At 37.6% G+C, this 24399-nt stretch overlaps 1 protein-coding gene across 4 annotated transcripts in view; it reads right to left on the bottom strand.

Annotated features, from left to right (window-relative positions):
- The window catches only part of LOC103146091 (RNA-binding Raly-like protein), a 66026-nt gene extending 42451 nt beyond the window's left edge, over positions 1-23575 (bottom strand). For 2 of the 4 annotated variants that reach the window (XM_007563834.2, XM_007563833.2), the window contains exon 1: positions 23451-23575. The gene's annotated coding sequence lies outside the window, so the exon portion shown is untranslated. Of the gene's footprint in view, positions 1-22951; positions 23381-23450 lie in introns of those variants that run through there. The other 2 variants (XM_007563831.2, XM_016677263.1) reach the window with 2 other exon arrangements.
- Between the last annotated feature and the right edge of the window lie 824 nt (positions 23576-24399).

Genomic DNA, 24399 nt, shown 5'->3' with positions numbered 1-24399 from the left:
TCTGAAGATGAAGGAGAAAGCGTGCAGAATCGTATTTACCTTTAGCGTCATCTCACACACACATTAACACACTCTCTCCGCAGTCAGGCTCCTCTGGGGCTCCATTCACGTCACAATTTTCCCCATCCTACCTCTTCTTTACCTCCATCCTTTGCCTCCACCCACACATAATCCGCCCTAAATCCCCCCATTGCTCTTTAAAAAAAATAAAAAATGCTCTTTTTTCAAAGCCTTAAAAGGAAGATAATTTAACTCTACTGATAGTCTCATAATGCAGCAATGCTGTTATTAAGTTTTCAGAAGTTAATTGCCTTAATTAGCAGCAGAGCAGAGCAGAGAAACCTGCATTTAAAAGGGTTACCAGTCAATCCAATCAAACCTCCACTGCATTCGCTCTGTCTCTGCCTCCGAACAGCCTCAGCATCCCGTCCCACCCTCTAAGCGACTGATGGATAAGTGAACTGAATGTGCATGAGTGAGGCCATTAGATGGTAGACGGCAGATTAAGCAGGAAAGAGAAAGGTTTAAGTAGATCTAATGGGAGATAATGTAAGTTTCCCCCCATTCAGATGTGTGCAGAGCCGCGCTACAAGGCAGAATGAAAACACTGGTTTTTATTCATTAAATACGATTTACAATGTGCTTGAAAGTGATGTCATCCAATGGCTGCTGGCTTATATATACTCTTTGTGTTGCTTTGTGGTTTTTGAATCCCTGAAACAATTGATGTTTCACAAAGTTAAACTTCAGAATTTCACGTAAAAGACTAGAATAGGTCATAATGTTAAATAAAAGGAAACATCTGAAAAGTGTGGTATGCATGTGTTCAGCCTCCTCTACTTTGATTCCCCTAAATTAACTCCAGCAAAAGTTAATATCCTTGAGAAGTCGTCCAATTAGAAAACAGCACGGATGAACCAAGTGCTGTTTTTAAGGATTAGCGTGATAACACATCACACTGTAAGAGCACAAAATTTTACCAAATATTTTTGGTCTTGTTTCTTATGCAAATAATGTAATAGTACACTTGAAATAGGACAAAACTAACTTACAGGTAACTTTTCAGGAAGATATAGGAGCTTATTTCAAGTCTATAATGTTGATTTAAAAAGTACTGCCTCCCCTGGCAATTTTTTTCACTTATGAGGCAGTAAAATCATCCTGTTAAGTCAAAATATCTACCAATCTGTAATTGTCTATTTGTATAAACAGTATATTTCATAAAACACTGGAAATCTATCCCTATTCTCTTGCAGTGTTTCTCTGACATCCACCTTCACTTGGAGATGGAAACTGTGACACTGCAGCCATCTCTCCAAGATGAAAGTTTCTAAGTAGAAAGAGCGTATGAATTTTTAATCGTGGCTACTCTCTTCATTGTAGGCTGCTGTGCTTTACTTTAATTTTTCAAACAACACAACGTGCACATATATCCCCCGGTGTATCCTGTGCCGTCGTGTCATATAAATAATTATGGTGGCTCGCCAAGATATAAACTGACAGGTTTGGCTCAGAGAGAATTATTTAGAGAAGCAGCCATGGCTGCATGGTACCAGCTCAGGTTGGAGAATCTGTCCATAAGAACAATATAAGTACTCAACTTAACAAATGTGGCTTTTTTCAATGAGTTTCTGAAGAAGGCCATGAGATGTACATGTCTTGGGAACACAGCTGAGACCAAAATCAAACTGTTTGGCTTTTATCCAAGCTTTATGGTGGAAAACCATAAAGCTCACAGAGTCAATCCCCACAAGTCAAGTCAAGTTTATTTGTATTTCAGAAACGAGGCAGTTCAGTGCTTTACATGATAATGAAACAATTAAACATGGCAGTGCGGTTTTTGTTGTTTCTCCAGCAGCGGAAAATGATCAGAGTTCATGGGAAGATGGACGGTGTAAATCCAGACCAATACTGAAAGAAACCTGACTGGAGGCAGTGAAAGACATGAAACTGGGGAAGAGGTTGACCGCGAAAATAAATTTATAATCTGTGGCAAGACTTTATAAAGTTTGGCGATATAGCTGAAAAAAGCAAGGATGTAATGGCTTCATATCAGTCCATATTGATAATTGTTGATTAATTTTTTGCTTTAAATATCTGATATGAAACCAAAGCGATGAAGTAACATTTACTGCTTTTCTACTTCATAGTTTTGATCTTTATTTTTAAGTAGATATGAGGCATGTTTGTGAAATCTGAAACTGCTGCTGCGGCATTTACTCACCAACTTGTTGCTAGGTAACTGAAAGTTTCTCGACACATTGTTGCTAGGGAACCAAAGAATGAGTGAGTTAGTTGATCCACCAATCTTGCTTTAGCTGGGCTGTGAGAGGTTGAGTGACTAACATCCCCCAGAATGCAGTGTGGTTTTGGATCGGAGTTCAGTGAAATTATAGAATATTCTGACATATTTTCTACTGATATCGATCACATCTCTGTCTCAATAAATATTATTGATGTATTGCCCAGACCTAGTTAAAAGACAGACGTCACCTAATCTGTGTCTGAGCTTGGATAAGAAAATTGGAAAACTCTGAGTCTCAGCACGTACAAAGCTTGTACCCCAAAAGACTTGCTGCTGTAATTGCACCATAGGGTGTTTGCACAAAGTGTTGACCCATGTGGGTTCAACAGAAATACTCAGCACACTTCTGCACACACACACACACACACACACACACACACACACACACACACACACACACAAACAATTTCATGTTGCTCTATCCCATAAAATCCCAATAAAATAAATTTCGGTTTGTGGCTGCAATGTGACAAAATGGGAAAAACGTCACGAGTGTGAATACTTTTGCAATGCTCTGTAATTGGTGGAAGCAGAAAAGTGTGGACCAAAACAAGCTGTTAAAGACAGCAAGAAAACGTTATGCAGACAATATCACACACATCTTCTGTTCCCAGCATCAGTTTGAAAGCGGACGCTACGTTTTTCCATCTGCTGGCTCTGTTCTTTAAAGTGAAACCTTTATAATCTATAACAACTGCACATGACTACCATCCAAGGTACCTTTAAAGAAAAGGACAGAGAGGCTGTCTGGTGATGGTGACAAATGATCCTTGTTGCAGCAAATAAGTCCCAAGACTCCAGAAAATCAATCAAGTGCATGACAGGAGCGAGTGAACAGAGAACTGAGCCACATCTGCCTCGCTATTCATTCATAACATTACAAAAACTACTCAGTCTGATCCAAAACGTAAGCATCTCATCAACATCACTGAATAGATGGTGGTGAAGTTTATGCACACAGTCAGGGTACCTGGTGCTTGATATTTTGGGTAATAAATGAAAGCGTTTGTTCCAGACATTTAGCTGCTCAGGAAGAATCTGAACTATCACTTCCTCCTCCACATGCAGCTATTACGCTTCTTTAGTCCCCTGCCAACACATGTGCTCACCGTTTTCTGTTCATTTAGCTCTGGGATTGTGTGCATAGCTTCAGAAAAAGATCAACATGAAGCAATTTTGCCTAATCAGAAGAGTCTCAAGCTATTAAAGATAAATATAACAGGCTTTTTGTGAAATGACATTAGAAAATAATACACTAGGCATTTTTGCCATCTTCTGTTACAGTGAAAACACTTTCAATACATTTAAAAAGGACCTATTATGCTTTGAACAGGTTACAATAGCTCTACAGGCTATACAAAACATGTTCTTTTTTTGTTTTTTGCACAAAATCATTCTCAGATAATGAGATTTTATTTTACTCAGTTCTGCCTATTTGGAGTTCCTTTCAGAAAGAGTTGTTTTAGGGACTCTGGTCTGGACCAAAAAGCTCCAAATCCATGTCAACACTCCCACTTTATGCCCATGAAAATGGCTGCAAACAGATGTGTAACTGTTCAGCAACACATCTTTAACCCTGACTCAGACCCAGAAGCAGAGGAAGTGGAGCCTCCTTCACGAATAGAGCAAGTGGTTTCTGAAGGGAAAGTCAACAACGAAACACTTTCCAGCAGCCATTGTACAGCAGTAAAACCAGCTGACCGAACATGCTCAAGCTCCACTTGCTGATTTTTGATGTTATTTTCAGAAGGTTTTTAAAACAACTCGTTTTCTAGTCACCAAAATATTTAAGTTATTGTTAACAAATGGTTGGATGTTTCTTTAAGTGCCGAGGCTGTTTCTAGAAACAGTAGACACCAAAATGGAAGAATGAAAATGTGTAAAAAGTAAATTTTGCATAATAAGTTCCCCTTAAAATGTTTCCAAGATGTAAAAGTCAGAAAATCAAAATCAGAAATGAAAGTGAAGACAAAGAAAAAAGCGAAAGAAATGACGTGTAAAGCATATTCTTATCCTAACTGAATCTGGGTTTTTGGTTTCTAAAAAGCACTGCACACTGAACACTGCAAAAAGGTAATAAACTTTAAAAAGCAAGTAGTCCCCCAACATAAAAAAGTATAATTTTAGCTTTCCTGAACAAACCAGGGTCTTTTATTGAGCAGAGAAAGTCAGTGTAGCCATCTGTATATTTATAGGAAATTAAATAACCTTCAACAGAGCAGATTATTCCATCCTCTGAGGTTACTTTGCTGCCTCTGATAGACAATCAAGAAACCAATGAAAATCACATATATTACCAGTAGTGTACAAAAAACCCCAATGTATTCAAAATATGAACGTATTAGGCACACAAGTGCGACATGAATAGAGAATCAGCAAATCAAACGGCTCAAACTCAGTTCATTCAGGCAACCAGGCGTGGGGAAGACGAGCTCCTGAAGTTCAAACCGAATGTCCAAATGAGCCACAAAGGAAACTCAATATGGCTCAGACATTTTAGTATTTCAGAAACTACAAATCTATGTTTGTTTTTTTTACCAACAACTACTGCAAAACACAAAATCCCACCACGTATTTTAGTCTAGTTTCTAGTACAAATATCTTGAAATAAGACAAAACTACAAGTAGTTTTTCAGCAAAATATAGGCGCTAATTTTAAGTAGACACCTTAGTATTGATTTTTTAAAAGTACTAATTCCACTGACAGATCGTCACTGATATAACATGGAAAAATTGTCTTAAGTTAAATAATCTGCCAGTGGAACCAATACTTTTCTTTACCAATATTAAGGAAATGTTGACTTAAAACAAGCTCTTATATCTTGCTGAAAAGTTTTTTCTTATTTTAAGAGTTTCAGTAGAAACTGGACAAAAATACTTTGTAAGAATTTGTGCTTTTGCAGTGTATCTCTTTGCACATTTCCAGTGAGCAGACCTTGCTGGCGTCAGAGGTCAGAGGAGAAAGGACAAAGGTGAAGCGGTCACATAAAAGGCAATTCTGTAGGTAAAAAAGAACAAATAATAAATTATAGTAAAAATTATAACAAAAAATTCTGTAATAATAACTACAGTTGACATGGTTTCCTCAAACAGAGAAGAACTGGAACGTTAGACGCACATTTCCACCTTTTTCACTGGTTTCCCGTGACACTTGAGTCACCACATCCTTACAATCTGAAAAAAATTCTCAACACAAAAGGCTTCAGAACATCTGATGTGCGTTTGGGAGAAGCCTCTTTGTGTCCCTCTCTTTCCTGCACTCATTTCTACATGCAGCTCTCAGCCTTAAGATCTATTTGAAGTAGAGAATAGAAAAATGTATTACTAAATGTAATAAGGCTTCTTTGAGAGGCGATGGCAAAGTCCTCACAATGTGTCTGCTGAAAATGTTCAGGTATTGGACTGAAAAGGAGAATAAAAAAACAGCCAAAATCCAGAGAACACCATTCAGAAAACCCAGAGATCAGCTGATCAAAACCACTGTAAGAGATAACAAGGAAGCTCGGCTCCTGTGGCGTTAAGTAGAAAGAGATTAGATGTGGTTTAACTTTTTCCACAATATGGTAATGCCAGAACTGAGCTTCACTGAGCCACAACCCAATTCCACTGCAGATCAGAGGTTTGCAGCAAAAAAAAAAAAACAAGTAAGGACGGTCCTGAGCTAACGAGCAAAAGTATTCACACCCCTGGGATTTTCTCACATTTTTTTTTCATGGACCAACAAGAAACTTCAGTGGATTTAATGAGGATTTTATGTGGCAGATCTACAGTAAGGCAGAGCATAACTGTAAAGCAGAAGGGGCACAAAGTATGGCTTTCAACATGTTCAACCACTTTTACTTTGATACCCTAATTAAATATAGTCATTTTATGTTGTCTGGAGCTCTGGAAAAAATGAAGAGCCCACTGCACTGAACTCCATTGAAAACCTCCTGGTTATTCCACGAAATATTGGTTTCTGAACTCTTCTTCAGTTGAAACATTAATATTGTTGTTTCTAAATTAATATGAACTTAATTTCTTTGAATTATTTGAGGTCTGAAAGCATCTTTTTTGTTATTCTGACCATTTCTCATTTTCAGCAAATAAAAACTAAATTTTGCCTGGAATTTCAGAGACATGCTGTCAGCAGTTCATAGAATAAAAGAACAATGTTCATTTTACTCAAACATAGGCCTATAAAAAGTAAAACCAGAGAAACTGATCATTTTAAGACTCTTATTTTTTTTCAAGAGCTATATATCTTAATAAAAAACAGTCATGCTGCTAATTTGACCAAGTAAAAAAAATATATATATTATAAAACAAATAATAACAGAAACTAATGTTTACAGGCTCTCGTGCACTCTGACTGAGCTTGAGCTATTTTGCAAAGAAAAATGGGCAATAATGGGCTTTTAACGCTCAAGACATGCCTCTGAAGACCTGCAGCTGTAACTGCAGAGAAAGATGAATTTACAAAATATTGACACAGCAGTGACTTTGTCTGTTACGTAAAATCTCCATCAAGTTTACTGAGGTATCAGAGTATCAGATTGCCAGGTGACAAAAAGTCAAAAACAAAAAGCGCTATTAATATTTTTGCAACAGACTATAAATGGAGACAGGTAGTGTATTTATTTTACTGTCAGATATCATTTCCTCTTATATGCGCTGAGTAAGCAAATCCAGTGTTGCAGATGAGATCTATGAGGACTACTGGATAAAGAAGCACACAAAAGATGTTTGTTGGGACTTTTTGTGAACTTCAAGCTGATTTCTACTCACATGTGGACACAGAACATTAGCTCAACAAATGGTTCGTAGTCCCTAAAGTCTGAGAAAAATGTCAAACGCCTTTAAGCAGCAGACTCTAAATAACCTCAGGCTGCATGTGGTAGAATAACTACAGAATATAATCAGGAGGTGTTTATAAATCTTCACTCTCTTTTCGGAGAAATGATATAGATTACTTTGTTAATTATCATTAATTACTCTGCTAAATGATTAAATGAATGACTAAATGATTAAAGTAAAACAAACTGTTTCTCAAGCCGATTCAAGCAAACTTCAAAGATTATTCTTTTACAATATTCATGAGTCTTTAAGACCCTCAAAGCCTTTCTTGACTGCCAGCCACGGCTTGGCAGAAACGTCCCAGGCCAGAAAACCCAGAATTCAAAGCAGCCTGATAGGAAAGACAGCAGCGTTCGTGGAGATGGAGCCGGATTCATCTTGGCACGCTTAATTCTCGAGAAATGAATGCTAAATAACATCTTTATGCATCAGTGGAGCTGGGAGTGCATCCTAGCTCTTCCCTGGCATGTTGTCTGCTGCACGCGCTCTGTTTTGCCTCATAAAAGTCTTTCTTACAACCAAGTGAGAGCTCTTGACAGTGATGTTTTCTCTCTCTCTGATACTTCTACAGCATCCTCCACGCGCCGCAAAGGTTCCAAGTTTAGGTATTTCACGAATCCTCTTTGGTTCTCTCACACCGACTGTCAGAGGCTTCAGAGCGGGAATCCTTGGGAGATAAAAAGGCAAAGAACTGGTGCAAGTAATCATTTTAGTGTTTCCTCTCTCCCTGATCAATCCTGACTGACTCGTGCTGCTGTCTGAGGAAAAAAACGGGAAGATGAGAGCGGCTCCTACGCGCTGACAAATGCTTGAGAAGGAAGCATTCAGGCCACACTCACCCTCCGCCACTGAAGTGTTGCAGTGCAGCATTTTTTTTTTTTCTGGAGAAAACAGCAACAGACTTCTAATGCACATTAGAGAGAAAGTCATTGTTTCATATTTGTCTTTTCGCACTTGTCCCCTTAACTTCAGCTGAACTTCCTTGACTATGTCTCAACTTTGGAGAAGTCCTGCAAACATTTCTTCTTTTGCCTGACTCTTTTGATTGACAGTCTACAAGCTATACGTCTTGAATTAAGCATGATTATGCTTCAAGTTATGTAAATGTGCGGTCGTGGGAAAAATTAAGTTCATCCTTTGAGCCACTTCTGTGTGATTTCCCAATTTTTTCATATTGTTGACAGGCTAAAACTGGGCAATATGGAAAAAAATCCTGTCACAATAAAAAGATTGATTTCACAATATAAAGCAAGTCACTATTTTGTTTCCTGGTATTTTTAAAAGAGACTCGAAGACATCAGAAGGATGTTTTTTGTTTTAAATATTTATTTTTAACAGTTCAAGATGTCATTTAACATTACTCAACTCTGGATAAATAAAAAATGACAAAAATGTCAAGCAACACAGGAGAATGAAACCAAAATGAACATATTCTTTCACTGATGTAAAAAAAAAACATGCATTCAAATATAAATGTTCAAAATCTCTCCTTTTATAGTTAATTTTAAGTACTGCTTTTTGAAGAATGAGCAATGAAGAGAAAACAAAAAAACAAAATACCTTGGTGCAAATTTTAGAAGCATTCAAGGGCGAAAAGTTAAAACAAAGAAATAGACGTCAATGATGTCAAGAAAAGAAATATATGAACTTTTTACACCCTCAGTGCAAACTTCAGCAGTTTTCAAAGACAAAAAATAAATAAAATAAGCTAGACAAAGTCTCTGCTCTGTTGTCAATCCGTGCTGGGTGAGACGTTACGCTTTATAAGCATGTTTATTTATTACTTTTGTTTTATGGAAGTGCGGAGGTTAGCGCTTGTTCCCATCTAGGATTGTGAAGTTTTACATTCTGCACACGCTGGCGGATGTCGCTGGTTTAGGTGGAAAAACAGACAAGTTGTTTTGCGATATATTTGCTATCGTTTTATCGCCTTCAACCCCGTTCCTTCAGTGAACAGAGACACCGCTCTCTTAAAGATCTCCCCACAGCATTTTAATCGATTTGAAATCTGGACTTTGACTATACTATTGTAACACCTTGATTTTTTTTTCAGTTGTTGATTTATTGCTGCATCTGGGATCACTGTCAAGGCTTTTAGCTTTCCTGCTTATGGCCTCACATTTATCATCAGAGAAGATTGAAAGACAGGCGACTTCATGGTTTGTTTATGACTCCGAGCTCCCAATCATCACAACTCTATCATCATCCATCATGAGATGAAAAAATATGAGATGAAAAAATAAATAAATAAAAAATTAGCAACAGACCAATATACAGATATAAAACTGAAATAAAACCCAGCAATAAAGCTCAAAAGAAACAAATTAAATGTTGCTGATTGCAAATAAACTTTCTGCTTGAACTTTTTTACAAACCGTAAATTAAAACTTTGCTTACTGCAAAGCTGAATACACAAATTAAATGTTACAAGTTTTACTTATTTCTTATATTTGAGGCTTATTTTGCCTGTTATGGAAGAGAAACACAAAAACATGCAGGTGTCACGTGACGGCTTTTAAACGGCAGCATTGTGTATTGGCACAATATCGTGCGCCTCCTGTGATTTCTTGTTCCAGATTTTCCCTGGATTGTAGTTTTCTGCATGGTTTTAGTTTTTCTCTTTCAATAAACAGTTTATTCTGCCTGCCTGCCTCCTCTCTGCATTTGGCCTCTTCGCTTCATCACTGTATGACCTTCAGATTTGCAGTACAGTTCCACATTACACTTCACATTGCCAGCAAAATGATCCAGTCCCACCATCTTTATCTGCACTCAGCTTCTTCTTCCCATCATGCTGCTTTCACTCAAACTTGGATGATGGCGGTTAAAAAGTGGGCAGCAGTGTTCTCAGCAGTTATAGTTTACTTTGTTTCTAACTCTATGTTCCGATCTGGCTAAGTGCAGCACACACAAGAAACTCTGAAACATGGGTTAGCAGCACTGCTTCATCATTAGGTTCTGATAACATGAGTCTTACATGAATGCTCCTTATTTTAAGTGATTTTATCTCCGATGCCTAATAAAAAGGTTTTATATTTCTTACATGTTTATATAAATATAAGCAAAAGTGAAAAATGTATATTTCCTGGATCAATTTAAACAAAATGAATTTGTGTCCGTCTTTTTCTGGCCAGTACCGACTTCTGATGTTCCTTCTGAATTTAATCAGTTTATTGTGGCTCAATGAAAAATTGGCTGGCACTCTGACTCAATTAGTGAGTTTTAAGCTTTTATGTCCCCAGCCCAGAGGGTAACAATGGCAGAAGGTTATACTGTTAACATCACAAACTGAAGGAAACAGACATTACTTCAACAGCTTACAAACACTAAGTCACCTGACCTACAGATAAAATATATATAAAAAAAACATAATCTAGTGTCTTAAGTGCTCAGTTTCAAATTTGTTAAAAATTGCACAAGAGTAAAAGTCCTTTGTGCAGAATCATCACAGGTTATGTAGATGAACCTTTTTCTGGTTGATTCGGGGGGGAAAAGCACAAACAGCAAAGATGTGAACTTTAACCTATGGAGATGCCTTTCTACAGGCGATCCTGGACAACTGTTAATGCAGACCTTTTTTTTGCCAACTTTTAACATCATTTGTATTTTTTTTTTAAATGGAAAAACAAATAGATTTAAAAACATGCTGTTGGTTGATGCCCTCATAGACCGGAAATCACGTAGTTTCGATTCATTTAACAAATAGGCTGGAAATAAATAAATGAGATACTCAGTGTTTGACCTATAAGATTACTGATCAGAACCGATCACTGGATTATTGGTTAATTCCAATCCCTGGTAGAATACACTGCTTGTGTACCTAAAGTGCTCCTTTCAGCTTTCGCTTCATACCTCACAGATGTAAAAGTATTATTTATAATAAGCACATTTAGTTGTTCCTTTTGAAGCAGGAGAGAATATACAAGCTTAACTACATTTATAAAACACGGCTGAATCCAGGTAGAGATTTTTTTTTTCTCCAATTTTTCTGCTCCTTCAGGAGAATACACCCAGCAGGAGGTGTGAGGACTTAAAATTATAGCTGAAAATAGGTCTAAAAAAATCACCTCCAGCTTTTATTACTGGGAGAATTTGGTGCAGAAATAATGATTTCAGCTGAGATGACTGCTTTGATTTTCTAGCTGCCACTCAAAACAGAAAAAGAAATATTATTATTGAAAATGAAGAACTGCCACAATCACCACATAATGTGCTTAATCAAAAAAGATTAATATAGAAAGTGGAGTGTACAGTCTAATTGAACCAGCTCTTAATTAAATATAATTATAAAGCATGATGAATTGAGCTCAGACAGATGGAGAGAATTGGCTATAAAAAGAGCAATGTACAGATTCGGAGATATGTGTAATAACAGCGCCGTGCAGCCACCTTTTTTAATAGCGCTCTGTTACCCTTGCTCTTTTTTTTTCTCCAGCCTTCTCACTGCCATAAATTACTCAGCTAATACCCCAACAGTAGCAGCTAGTGCTGAATCATTCAAAGACCTCAATTAGCAATTAAGGACTTAATGAATAGTGGTCTGTGCAGGGCAATTTTGCTTCCAGCCCAGGGGAGCCCGCTGGAATCTAATCTCTCTTGCAGGACATGAGCAGTAACAACTGCTTATCAGCGTGGAGAACACACAGAAAAGCCAATTGTACAGATATAATGAGAAGCCAGAGTGTAGCAGCAGTGTTGAAGCAGCTGTTTACTGGGTATCAGGAATCATTTTGCTCTCGATCTAAACAAGGAAATGCGACAGTTAAGACTGTTACCTTCCATTACCTACAAAATAATAAGAGGGGAACGAGATGGGGAAACTTGGACTCCTCAAAATCGTGATAGTTTCTTTTAAATTCCTCCCTGGGTTTGGAAAGATTGCATAATGAAGATACGTTTTGAATTAAATTTGTTCTGTTTGTATTTTTACACATTTTTTCTACATTTTCACCCATTTTTCTTCACCTAAGGGTGTCCAGTAGCAAAAAGAAGTCATGTTACACAGACAGGAAACTGCAGCGACCAATACGGTCCAACCATCAATGTGAGCGACACTAATACCCAGTCACACTGTTGCCTCTTTTAAAACGTGCAAAAAAAGTCTCAAATGAAAAATCTGCAAAATGTGTCGACTTCCTTAGTCCGATTAATTGTCATAGAAATCAATAGAATGATAGATTACTAAAATAATTGTTATTTGCAGTCCGATAGGAGGCGTGTAATTGCGGTGCTGTTGCGTTAAAATGTGTTGATAATTCAGCTAAATCTTCCTGACCCTTTTCTAACCCTTTCTTCATTATGATAGCTTCATTGTACACAACGATATGGCCACAGCAATTTAAATTCCATTCATTCTGTAGATCTACATCCACTTGTTAAAAAGATATCTGCACTGCGCTTCTGCAATTGTTTTCTACATTACAAAAGTCAAAGGTAAAGCAGAATGCAGCAAAATCAGCTACAATGTTTTTGTTACAGTTTGAAGGCAATTCTAAAATGAAACACCAATTTGATTAATTACACAACCCCAGGAAAATCTGCAACTACATAAAGACTGAGGGAAAGAGCAACCTCTGGGGACAAAATGAAGACATTTGTATTGCCAGTCATCTTTCAAGGAGCCTACAACTGAGCTTCAGAGCAGAATATCAAAGATTGAATATGCAGGCTTACATGACGCGGTAGGTAGTGTGCTGCCTTATGAATTATTACTGTCACTCTGTCCTTTTATATTGCCATTCCACGGTCCTGTAATCATTTACATATTTCTCATACATTTAATGAAGGGACTTTTCTGAACTTAGAGGCCTCGCTTGTGCAGGGGCACACAAAGCTTCTGTAGGGAAAATACACTCCAATTTCCATCAGCTTTATCTCCCCTCCCTCCTACATCCTCTCCTTCTCTCTTCCTGCTTGCGAGGGGAAAAAAAATATATATGGAGGCTCTCTGAAGCATGAAGACTGAGGGCAGACGATCAGTCGCCTAAAACTATAGCTGCACCATAATCGGATTGGGGCGACCTATAGCCCTGGCCAGCGACGACGACGGCAGGGAGATAAAACACTGCGTGACCTGCACGGGACGCAGCGGGATGAAGTCATATCTCTGCAAGATGTTTTATCTCGCATTGCACAATAATAGAAAGGGCGGTTATCTTTGATATCGGAGTATTTGACTGCATACTGAGGTCAGTTTGCAATCTTTTCGCAGCATTAGCTCACTTTTTGATACCAGGAGGATCGTTGCGTTGTTTTTAAAGCAATATTGGGTTTCCAGAAGTTTGACTCCAAAAAACTCTTGAATGCACCACAGTGTTGACCTCTGAGAATGCTCAAAGTTATATTTCTTTTTTCTAATGAAGAAATTACTCCTCTTCCTCTGAGGAATTCACTTAAAATAAATGATTGCTCCCACATCTCCACGTCTTTCTATAAAAGAGACTCTCCGCTTTGCTCAAGGGTGTATGAACATGTGCTTTCCCAGATCCCTTGGCATGGACACATTTCTTCAATTCCCTAATTTCCCTTTTTGTGTACCTGCCAAATATAGCCTTTGCCTCGCCATGTTAAAGTAACTGGGTCACTGGAGCTGTGATTAATTAGCTGATAATAAAACATGTTTTCTGTATGAAACCAGGCAGAAGTCTCGGTAATGATAAGCAGTGGGAGCTGAAAGGTCAGAGGTCAAACCCGGTAAGTCTGTGGAGAAAAATCTGGGCAATCTGTGAAAAACATATCAAATGAATATAAAATATGCACGAGGGCGAAATGTTTGTGTGTAAAAATGTAGCCTCCACAGTGTGAGTAAGAAAAACAACATGACAAAGAGCTGATTATAATTTAATTCGAAGAACAATTTGCAATTTAAATGGGAAAATGGGCCCCAGTCTGCTGTTAAATATTACAGCTGCCACTGTTTTCAGTTTATTCTATAAAACAAACAGATTTCTGAGGATCAACCATAGCAGGAAGACTAAAAGCAGCAATACGGAGCGCTAAATAATGCTGATTTTAATGCCTTCTGAGATGAAGCCAATAAAGACGAACAAAAACTTAAAGAATGGCAGACAGTTTTTGCTCCAGATGATACACTGACTTTCTCCTTTCATAAACAACTCAAATAGGGCATTCAAACTTAATTATCAAGCAATAAATGATCTAATTATAGAGCTTGTTGTGTTTGTTTTTGCTGGAGTTTTGTGAGCTAGAGTAAAGGACAAAATGCTGAATGAAAAGGAAAAGAAAAGGATTTTGAGGTAACATTTGCTACATAATTTGTTTTTTAGAGTTTTAAGTACTAAGAGAAGCTCAAGCTCAGTCAGATGAGATGGAAAGTGTCTGAACATACATTTTTAAGTTAAATTCTGGGCTTTAACTGGGCCGTTTTTAAGTGAAACCACTCAACTGTAGTGGTGGCTGTATGTTTAGGGTCACTGTTTAACTAGAAGCTGGTGCAGCTGGTGCATATCTTTCTTGCCACTGAGTTTCGGTACACCATAGTCACTAGTGACATTTTAGAGACCAATTAACCTAACACATTTTTGGACCGCGGGAAGAAGTCAGAGTTCCTGGAGAAAACCCACACATGCACAGGGAGACCAAGCAATCTCTGTGCAGAAACATACCAGGCTGGGATTTGAACCTATGACCTTCTGGGTCAAGCGTGCATGACCAACCTACAGCCATGCACACTTGTCAAAAGAATTGGAAAACAAGGTAAAAATATTCTTTCACAATAATACTCTTAGAATCAAAGGGACAATTTTAAGAGTGAGAATAAATCACAGCAGTAGCGTCTTCTGTAGTTATTTTAATGAACAAATGTTTTTTTAGATTTAACAGATTGAAGTGTAGAGCAAGAGAGCTTAATTTTTTGCAGCATAAAACAATGTTTCTGTAAGAAACCAAAGGTGCATGAAAATAAAAACAAACAAACATAAAAGAAGCAAATAGGCAAATAAAGTAGTAGAAATAAATTTGGTATAGATAAAAACAAAAAGCGCAATAAATAAAAGATTTGTAAAAAAAAAAAAAAATGCTAAAAGAAACTATAATCAAATCAGCAGCAAAACATCTTCAGGAGAAATGAAACTGCACATGCCTGAAACAAAATTCTAGTTTACATATTCAGTAGGAAGTCCTAAATTTAAATTAGTATTTTCTTGATATGGCTGCCTGTATCAAGGTAAACAGAGGTTTTAAAACGATTTTTCCGGCATAGTGTTCTTACAATTTAATGAGATATCAGAGAAAGAGCTGCAGTGAATGGAGTTTTTCCTCTCCTGCCTGTTGGTGTTCACTGCTGGTCAGCTGGCTAAAAGGAGGAGACAACACTTTTCTCCTTGCTTATATAAAGGTTCCCACTGACTCAATGTAAATATTTCTCTCTGCAAAAAGCACAGACAGCCGTGGCATGAGACAAAGCATCACCCATAACGCCTACTGAGGTAAAGATGATTTCAATTAACAGATGGCCATCAATAACTTAAACACTGCTTTTCAATTCTGCAGTTTCCAGTCTAGAATGTAAACATGGTTTAGATAAAGTAGACATTTTTTATTATTTTAGCAGCAGACAGATAGTTTTTAATAAAAACAATTGCTTTAAGTTATCCCATTTTGTTGGATTTTCTTGCCATTTTTACTTAAAGTGGTCATATCTTCAGAGTAATTGAGTGCAGTAGTTCAGCTCCTTCCTATTTGAAAGTAATGCCAGCATAAATGGCCATAACAGTTTGTTTTTATTCCCTAGTGCAACAGAAGATGACCTTCTCCACGTCCTGCAGGAGGCCCAGTTGGCTGAAAAATGTCATTACACAAAAGCAGCAAAATCTTTTCTTCAGTGAACAACAGTTTGTCTTCCTTGCATTTAAGACTTTAAGACTATAACAAGAAAAGTGTTTTGTTTTTCAAAGTTTGGCTTCACAAAGAGACGTACAAGAAAACTGTGATGACTTAAAACTTCTGACCTGTGATTGCTGAGGGCTTTTAGTTTTTGCTGTTTTCTGTTAATCATTGATTTTTTTATTCTTTTTTTTTTTTACCACTTACCCACCAAGAGGTTGCAAAGGGGCACTTATGACCTAACCCACAGGGGTGCCAAAATTGGAACAACTCTATTTATTAGGCTAATTACCTTCACAGTAGGAGTGGGCCATTAATTTTTAACAGAACATAAAAGCATGTAAACTCGCAGTTTGGATGAGTAATGAAAACTGTCCTGCGCAGTGGTATTGTAACCTGGTGATCAAATCAGTTTTTCCTGATGTCTTTTTGTTATTAAGATGAACTTCTCCACCAGCAGGACACTTTTACTGATCAGAGGTCGAAAACAGATGTGACCCATCAAGTAAATGTGGCTCTGTGGCCCAACCAGAGAATATACTGAGCACAAAGTGTTTGCATTTTACCCAAAAATCATCTGCAAATCACATTAATTATTTAGTGTTTTCTGCTTTAAACAGTACAGCAGCAAACGTCTAATTCACAGAAAAAAAAAAAAAAAATTATTTCATATTTAAATTGCTATGTTCACAGTAACAGAAATGTAATGATACAATTCAGGACCATATTAATACAAGGTTTCCCTCAGAAAACTAAGCCTGGTGCTCGAGCGCTGGGCAGTCATTCATCCAGCAGACCATCGTGTTTTTGAGTTAAAAAATGTTTAAAGTTGACAAGAAATGTTTAAATATCACTTGATATTTATGTGTTATTGAAAGATTGGAAGATTAGTACCTGAACACCAACTACAAAGACTTAAAATATGCAAAGATTTTACAATGACTTAAATAAAGAAGCAATGCTTAGCCTGGTGGGGGCACAAGTAAAGCCTGGTGGCCCGCCAGGCTTATAATACACTGGGGGAAATGCTGTTAATAAAATAAGTAATTTAAAAACATTTACTTGCAGTATTTTAACACCACATGAGGTTAAAATAAGTAAGTAAATATCTATATTTTCTCTTGTCTACATAATCACTGGATGAAAAATAAAACTGAGAATTTTTAAACTTTTATTAAACTCTGCTTTTAGAAAAGGAATTCATACACAAGAATTAGGAGAGCTGTTTTCACTCTTATATTTTATATTCTCTACACAAAGAAGTGTAAAATCATATCCTAAAATCATAAAAAATTTTGGTGTCAGCTCGTTAACTATCATGTGTTACAATCTGTTTGCTATATTTGTGTTCAGTCGCAGCCACTGCTTCCAGTGGTTCTCAGAAAATTCTGGTGTTAATTATTTGTAGGATGTGAACTAAAAAAGTCTGATTATCTTTTAGGCATTAATAGTTAAAAAGATGAGTTCTTTAGGACATGCTGATCTTTCCCTAATCAAAAACTTCTTCAAAGGAAGGTGTAGAGGGGAAAATCTCAAGGACTTCCTGTGAAAAATTAAAGCGGATGACAGTGAACCAAGAGAAAGTTCTGGTGGCTTATTATACTCTTTTCCTTTTACCTTAAGTCAGAGCCTGACTCTGTGAATGACATCAAACTCAACTTATCCATGTTCCAGATAAACTCTGTGACCAAGCTAACGAAGTCCAATAAAAGTTTAAGAGCAGGGCTGCACTTTTGTGAATATGTCGTAAATGTAATATTAGTGTGAGTAATATCCATATTGCAAAGGATGGAGTGTAATAATTGTACATTCCAAGTGTTATGAATGCCACATTTTAATGTAACATTTTAATGTAATATTTGGCCAGTTGGACAGAGTCTCACGCCAAGAGACGTTCAAGTGACACAAGTTCATCAGAGTGATGAGAAAGAGAGGAAAGAAGAAAATTGCATGTACCGGTATTGTAACTCATATAATCCTCTCAATATTTACCATTTTCTGTAATTGTGCAGCCCCACTTAGGGGAATATATTTCATATTACATGTTCAGTGTGGGAGACTTGCGATACAGAGGGTGTAATGAGTTACAACTAAGGTTTTTATAAGGAGAGGAGACATTTTGGTGACGGAAAGTAGGGGAGAAATTTACAACTTTCGCCCTTTATTATGACTTGTCTGTTTATTTTTCCAACCTAAACTTTGAGGTCTTGGTTAAAAATGCATCTTTCTTTGTTTTTTTAATGTCATAAAACAACCAACTGAAATAATCAAACCTTTTTCACTACTCTACAGACATATTTAAGTGCTGTATATTATTCCAATACTAAATATTGAGGAATCCTGAAACGAGATGAAAACAATACAAAGTTATCAACATATTTTACAAATGGAGATCTAAAAAGTGTGGGGTACATTTGAACTCAACCCTATGAGTCAATATTTCTGCAGCATTACATTGTGTTGCAAGTGTTTTGTGGAGTGACTCTATTAGCTTTCCACATTTCTGGTGTGAAATTCTCACCTGATCCTTTTTGTAAAGTTATTTTGGACGGAGAGTATTTGTGATCAGAAATTTCCAACTCTCAACTAAAATGTACGCCTTGGTCCATTCAAACAAGTGAGTATGTTTCATTGCAACTCTGACGTCATACAGCAGAAACGTTAAATTTCGGTCTCATGTGACCAGATCACTGTCTTCTGCGTGTTTGTTATAGATTTTGTTATAGATTTTGGCATTTGTGCTTCTGATAGCCGACAGGTCGAGAAACTGAATGAAAAAAAAGATTTATGTTAAACTTTTGCATGAAAGTGACTCCAGAATAGCTCTCCATTAAACTTTTCTTTAGAAACTTCAGGCCAATCTGAAATTATATAAAAAATTAAAAAGTAATGTGTTGTCTGAAAACATCGAAATCCATTTCACTTCTGCTCCACCGCAGTAGTTTTAAAACAATTAAATATTTAAATTCATCAGCACTCTGTTTCCCCACGTTTCCCAGTATTTCACAAACTTAAAACTTTTATTAAGGTGCTCAATCTTAAATGCTTACTTGGAAAAAGCTCCACTAATTGGTCGCACGTGGGGGTCGCTTCTCCACGCTTCCTGTCAGATTTAGGATTTTGAGTCTTAAAAAGAAAATAAACTCCAGCATTTGTAAACCCTGTTTGAACTCGTTCTGGAGGAGTATTGTCATTCTGCTTCTTATCTGGGGTGAGACCTCATCCCCGGCTTTTGTGAATGGGAGGTGGAATAGATCGGAGAGAGACATGTGCGGCGGTGAGGGCGCGGGGTTAGTGACTATAACCACTCCAGACTTTCAGGCAGGAATCAGCTAGCTCCAGCTGCCAGAGTAATGAAGTGCTGGCAGCTGTCCCTGGTGCTGAAATCAGCCTCCATCTCTTTGAGCGGGGGAATATAAAGCGACTGGCCGCCGAGCTGAGATACCGACGCCGCAAGGTAAATGGCACGTCTCAGAACAAAACCTAAGTATCAGATGCATGCATAGGCACATGCACTGGGTTAAACTGCTGTCTCCCAATAGCTAAACACACAGGCCATGTCCTGAAATGTGTGAAAATAGGCATTCAGCGGCAGAGGATGCAATAAGAAGCAGAGGGTGTTGGCTCATTGTGTATTAGATCTCATACATGTGTGAAACACCTACACCGGCATCATCTCTCTTTTCTCTTGTCTGAGTCCTTCATCTGTTTTCTCTTTGCTTATCTCTCCCAGGCAGGGACATAAAAGAGACAAGAGGAAGCTGCTCCTCTAATCCGTTCCTTGACCTCTCTGGGGCTGCTCAAAAATGATTTTCGTCTGTATTTGCACCTGCTAAGGGTCAGCAATCAACCTGCGGGTGGAGCAGGACGTGCCTGAACTGGACAGTGACAGATTACTGACTCGGTCCACCGGCGGCTGGATACACTTCTTCCCGCCGTTCCGAGCTCATATAGGGATTCAGTGCATGTGCATTCCAGAGCCAGCCTCCCACTTCATCCCCGGCGAGAGATAAGTATTGTTTGCGTAGCAGCATATTTCATGCTCGGCTTCCCCCACCTGTTTCCCCTGACCTGCAAAGTCTGAAGGCGGGAGAAGCTGTCGATTGTCCCCTGCTCGGGTATCTCTGGAGCGTGATTGAAAAGGTCCTCGTCTCCAGCTGCTTTCAGGAACAAAACTTCTGTCAAGGATTTTAAAGAAGCGATCCCAGTGGTCACTTCAAGGACTTTCTGTCCACAAATTCTAGGACATTTTGTGTGCGTGTGTTTTATTTTGGGTCGGACGAGGAGTTGTCGCCTGCAGGTTTTATGGGTGAGTTCAGGCAGCAAGTGGAGGTCAAGCTATTAATCAAATCCGTCAGCAAAATTTGCATAATGAATTGCTGCAGAATTTGCCTTGAAGATCCCCCTCCCCTGTTGCCGTATCAGCTGGTGGGTGCAGACACTTTAAGTACTTTACTTAAAAGACAGGAGCCAGTCAGACATTTCCATAGTAGGATGAACGTGGGTAAGAAATTTGTGTTGGGTTGATTAATTAGCTAATCAAGAAGCAATCTCTGACTGTATCAATAAATTTTTCACATCAAATAAAATTTGATTGACAGCCAAACATTCTTGAGCTTATTTTGGCCTTGAATCTGCATCAGTACCTTTACACTTAAAGCTAAATCCACTGTCTGTACTTAAAGCAACATGTTTTGCATTGAGGTGAAGCCTTAAACGTGAAGTGTTCTGGTTTTCAATACGTCTTCTGAATCTTCCTCATACCTGGATAATCTTTTACCATGGCTGTTTGTGTTTTTGTATTTTTCAATGGAAATGTTTGAAAGAGCAAAATCTGTCTTTCACTTAAGTGAGGGAAAAGTAAATTAGCCTTTGTCAGCTAGCTAGACGGCACCATGTAACAACAAGTGGAGGAGGGGCACTCCAAAAATCCAGAGAAAACTTAAAGGTCCCCCCTGCACTTTATTTGCCATCACATTAAAGGGTATTTAATCCATAGGAACTGAGCTGTATAACAGCTGTTTAAACTTTAAATACAGATTTTAAGACCTTGTTGAACAATAAAATGTTGTTCCTTCACCTTGATTCTCTGTGTCACAACGTGGTGTATTTCCAAACCACTGAAATTGTTCTATAGGTATTTCTGAAAAGATTATAATAACCTTCCCTTAGACAGCTGCAGGCAATGTGCAGTAACAGGCAGGGGAGGGGCACTATTATCTTACTTTAGTTAATAGAGAATGGAACAACCTTACAAAAGGATTTTTACTAAGAATGTCTTGATCATGAGTTTTTCTTTTCTTGGTATCAAATCATTTACAAGTAATCACCTCATACTGATGTTTATAGTATAAATTACACTCTCCTGTTTCAGAAACGTAAAACTTTGTTCTTAAATATGTAAGACTTGATTAAAATCTTTCCAGCTGCTCTCTCTGCATCTCTTCCATATAAGGGGGATTTGGTTAATAAAATAGGCCACAAGTTGATAAGCTGTACACAGGAAAATGTCTCATAATATTTAAAACATGGCTGCTTGTCCTGCAGATACAGTATTAAAGAACAGCTTTAGCAAGTTTGAGACCATTACTTTCTAAAACTTCAGAATATCTTAATGCCATTTATTGGCCCATGACTAAAGTCGAGTATTTGATCAAGCTATTTCTTAAGGATGTGCTATAATTATTGTTATATTGTAAGTAGAAACGCTGAAATAAAGAGAGGATTAAGAAATGCAAGGTTCCACTTCCTGACAAAAAATAACTAAGATTTTGATAACACTGCACTTTTTAAAAAATGCATAGTACATTTTCTAAATATTGATTTGCTAACTTCCTCATGAGGCTAAGCCAAGTTAACGGCATATTTGGAATATGCTTTCAGGCATGTTGATCATCAAACTTCATGTCAGTTTACCCAATATTTATCATTTTATCCCTTCCTATCAACATTTCCTACCTGTAAACAAACCTCATCTGTGCCATTTTGTCCCGTCATGTTTAGAGAGTTTTACCCAGCTACCTACCACACATACTGCATCAACTGGAAATAAAAATAAATGCAATTTGTAACCATGTGCGTTCACTTATTCTGCCTGAAGCTAAATTAAGATTTTTCACTAATTATTTATAAATTATTAGATAACTAGAAAAATGCGTGAAAATTGTTACAAGGTTTTTTGACTTTTAATGTCACGTTTTTTTAAACTATTGTTGTAGGTTTAGGTAGGCAGAGGGAAGGGGGATCACATACTTCTTGAGATTCTTCAGTGTGGAGCAAGAAGATGCTGCAGATCTTCTAGAAGCATGTTGTGGTTTATGAAATCTCTTCTACCATCATATATTTTTTCTCAAACTAACAGAAAAAACACATTTGATTGTTTGGAAACATTCCTGACCCCCAAAAAACGCATAAAGCAAAACTCCACTGATAACCTCAATTAAGGTAATATTGTTTGCTAAGCAGCAGACTGCAGGCTAGGCAGGAAATTTGACTAATTAAACAACTAATATCAGCTTGTCCTGTTTTTGGGAACTGATGAAGAGAAGAACAGCAAAAAGAACAGCAAAAAGGTTTAATGTTCAGCCCTTGTCGCTTGGCAATTACCATAAATTTAGATGATGTGGAAAATAAAAGGTGATAAATGAAATCCATCACATGTTTAACTGCATGTCATCGTGTTGTTTAGCTACATGTTTACATGTATTTATTGGTGTACATTTTGTGAGGTTTGAAGTTTTATATAAAAACAAACACTAAAAACACTTAAAAAGACCAACAAGGAATAAAGATCAAAATGTTTCTAACTATTGAAGGATAAATAATGTAATCCATCAGCTGTGTTTTTCCTCAATGAGAAGATCTGAAACCTCTTGTCAGTTGAGTGCAAATCCAGCTCAGTCAAAAAGCAAACAGAAGCACAATGAAAACACCAAAACAAACTCTGGCAAAAGTTAAAATTCTCACCTATTAGAAAAGCAAAATCCTTAAACGTAAAAATCAAAAGAGTCATTTTTGCGACCTGGCTCAGGTACAGCCTCCAACAGCAGAGAAACACTTCAAAATCAGATAAAATCGCACCAAAACAAGCCATGATGAGAAAAGTGAGTGAGGGGCAAAAGGCAGAAAATAAGCAAAATGTTGGAATTATATCAACACGTTTTAGGAAGCTGCATTAAAAAAAAGAAGAAGAAGAAGAAGAGGGAGAACAGAGAAGAGGGGCAAAAATATCAAGAGCGTGTGCGAGCACGTAGGGCTTATATTTCTCATCGGATGTTGCCAGAGCAGCAACACTCAGCATCCAAGATCTCAATGACTGCATGCAGGGAGCCAGAAAACATTGTTTTCTCTCTCTCTCTCTGTCTTAACCCCAGTGTTGGCGAAACACCGAGGCAAGGAAGGAGGAGGAGGACAAAAACGAGGTAAAAATGTGCTTAATAAAAAGGTCAGCGGAAAATGTACTCACCGGGAGGGAGTAAAAGGGTTGACTTAAAAAGAAACTGGGCGGTGAAGGGCTGCTGGTGTTAGCAGGCGTGTGAGCACCGAGGATCTGCGGCGCTCCGGCTGCGCTCTCGCTCCTCGCTGCCGGTGGCTGAGTCACGTGACACGGGCTTGGCTCGGAGTTTCTCAGGCAGTCCGAGTCTGGAGAGATGGGGGCTTTTTTCCCCCTCTGTTGTCACTCATTCATCTTTTTCCTTTTCAGAGCCCGGGGGAATGTGATTTGGTGGCTGTGGAGGACCCCTCCGGAAAGATGTTGTTTTGTTTTCTTATGTTTTCGATTCCTAATGTAGTTCCCCCAAACCCACTGAGGTTTTCTCCTTCACAGTCGTAAACTTTAATGCATCTGTTATGGAATTTATCGCCACAGAATGCAATCATTTTTCCATTAAATAAAAGTGTGGCGTGCAAAGGATTCAGTGCAAACAAAGCTTTTGCTATTTTTATATGTCAATTAAAACAAATAAATAAAGCCCAACAGATACCTTTATTGAGGTTTGAGTTCTAATTATTGGCATCACTCGTCTGAACCAAAAAAAGAATAAAAAATCCTGCTGACATGTGTCTAAATATTGTTTTATTTGACTGGATATTTAAGTTTTAAGTGTTTCTTTTTACTAAAGAGTAAAAAGAAATAAAAGATGTGGAGGTTTTCGTGCAGAACAAACAAGCAAGAGTTTTGAAGAAATGCAAAATTATTGAACGAATAACAAACAGCAGCTAGCAGGCAAAAGAGTGTATAATTAATTAAGTGTTTCCTTTATTATTTTTCCCCACTAAAAGGAAGATTGTGTAGCTCAATAGATTTTTTTTTTTTTGTTAAATTCTTGCTTCTTCTGCTCTCACTTTTTAAAATAAAACTCATAGTCAATATCTTTAGGTGTAAAACAGACAAGAAATCCATAAATTCTCCAATC

The sequence above is a fragment of the Poecilia formosa genome, unplaced genomic scaffold (genome assembly GCF_000485575.1).
Source record: "Poecilia formosa unplaced genomic scaffold, Poecilia_formosa-5.1.2 Scaffold151, whole genome shotgun sequence".
NCBI lineage: Eukaryota > Metazoa > Chordata > Actinopteri > Cyprinodontiformes > Poeciliidae > Poecilia > Poecilia formosa.
This window is presented reverse-complemented; position numbering and strand designations above follow the sequence as displayed.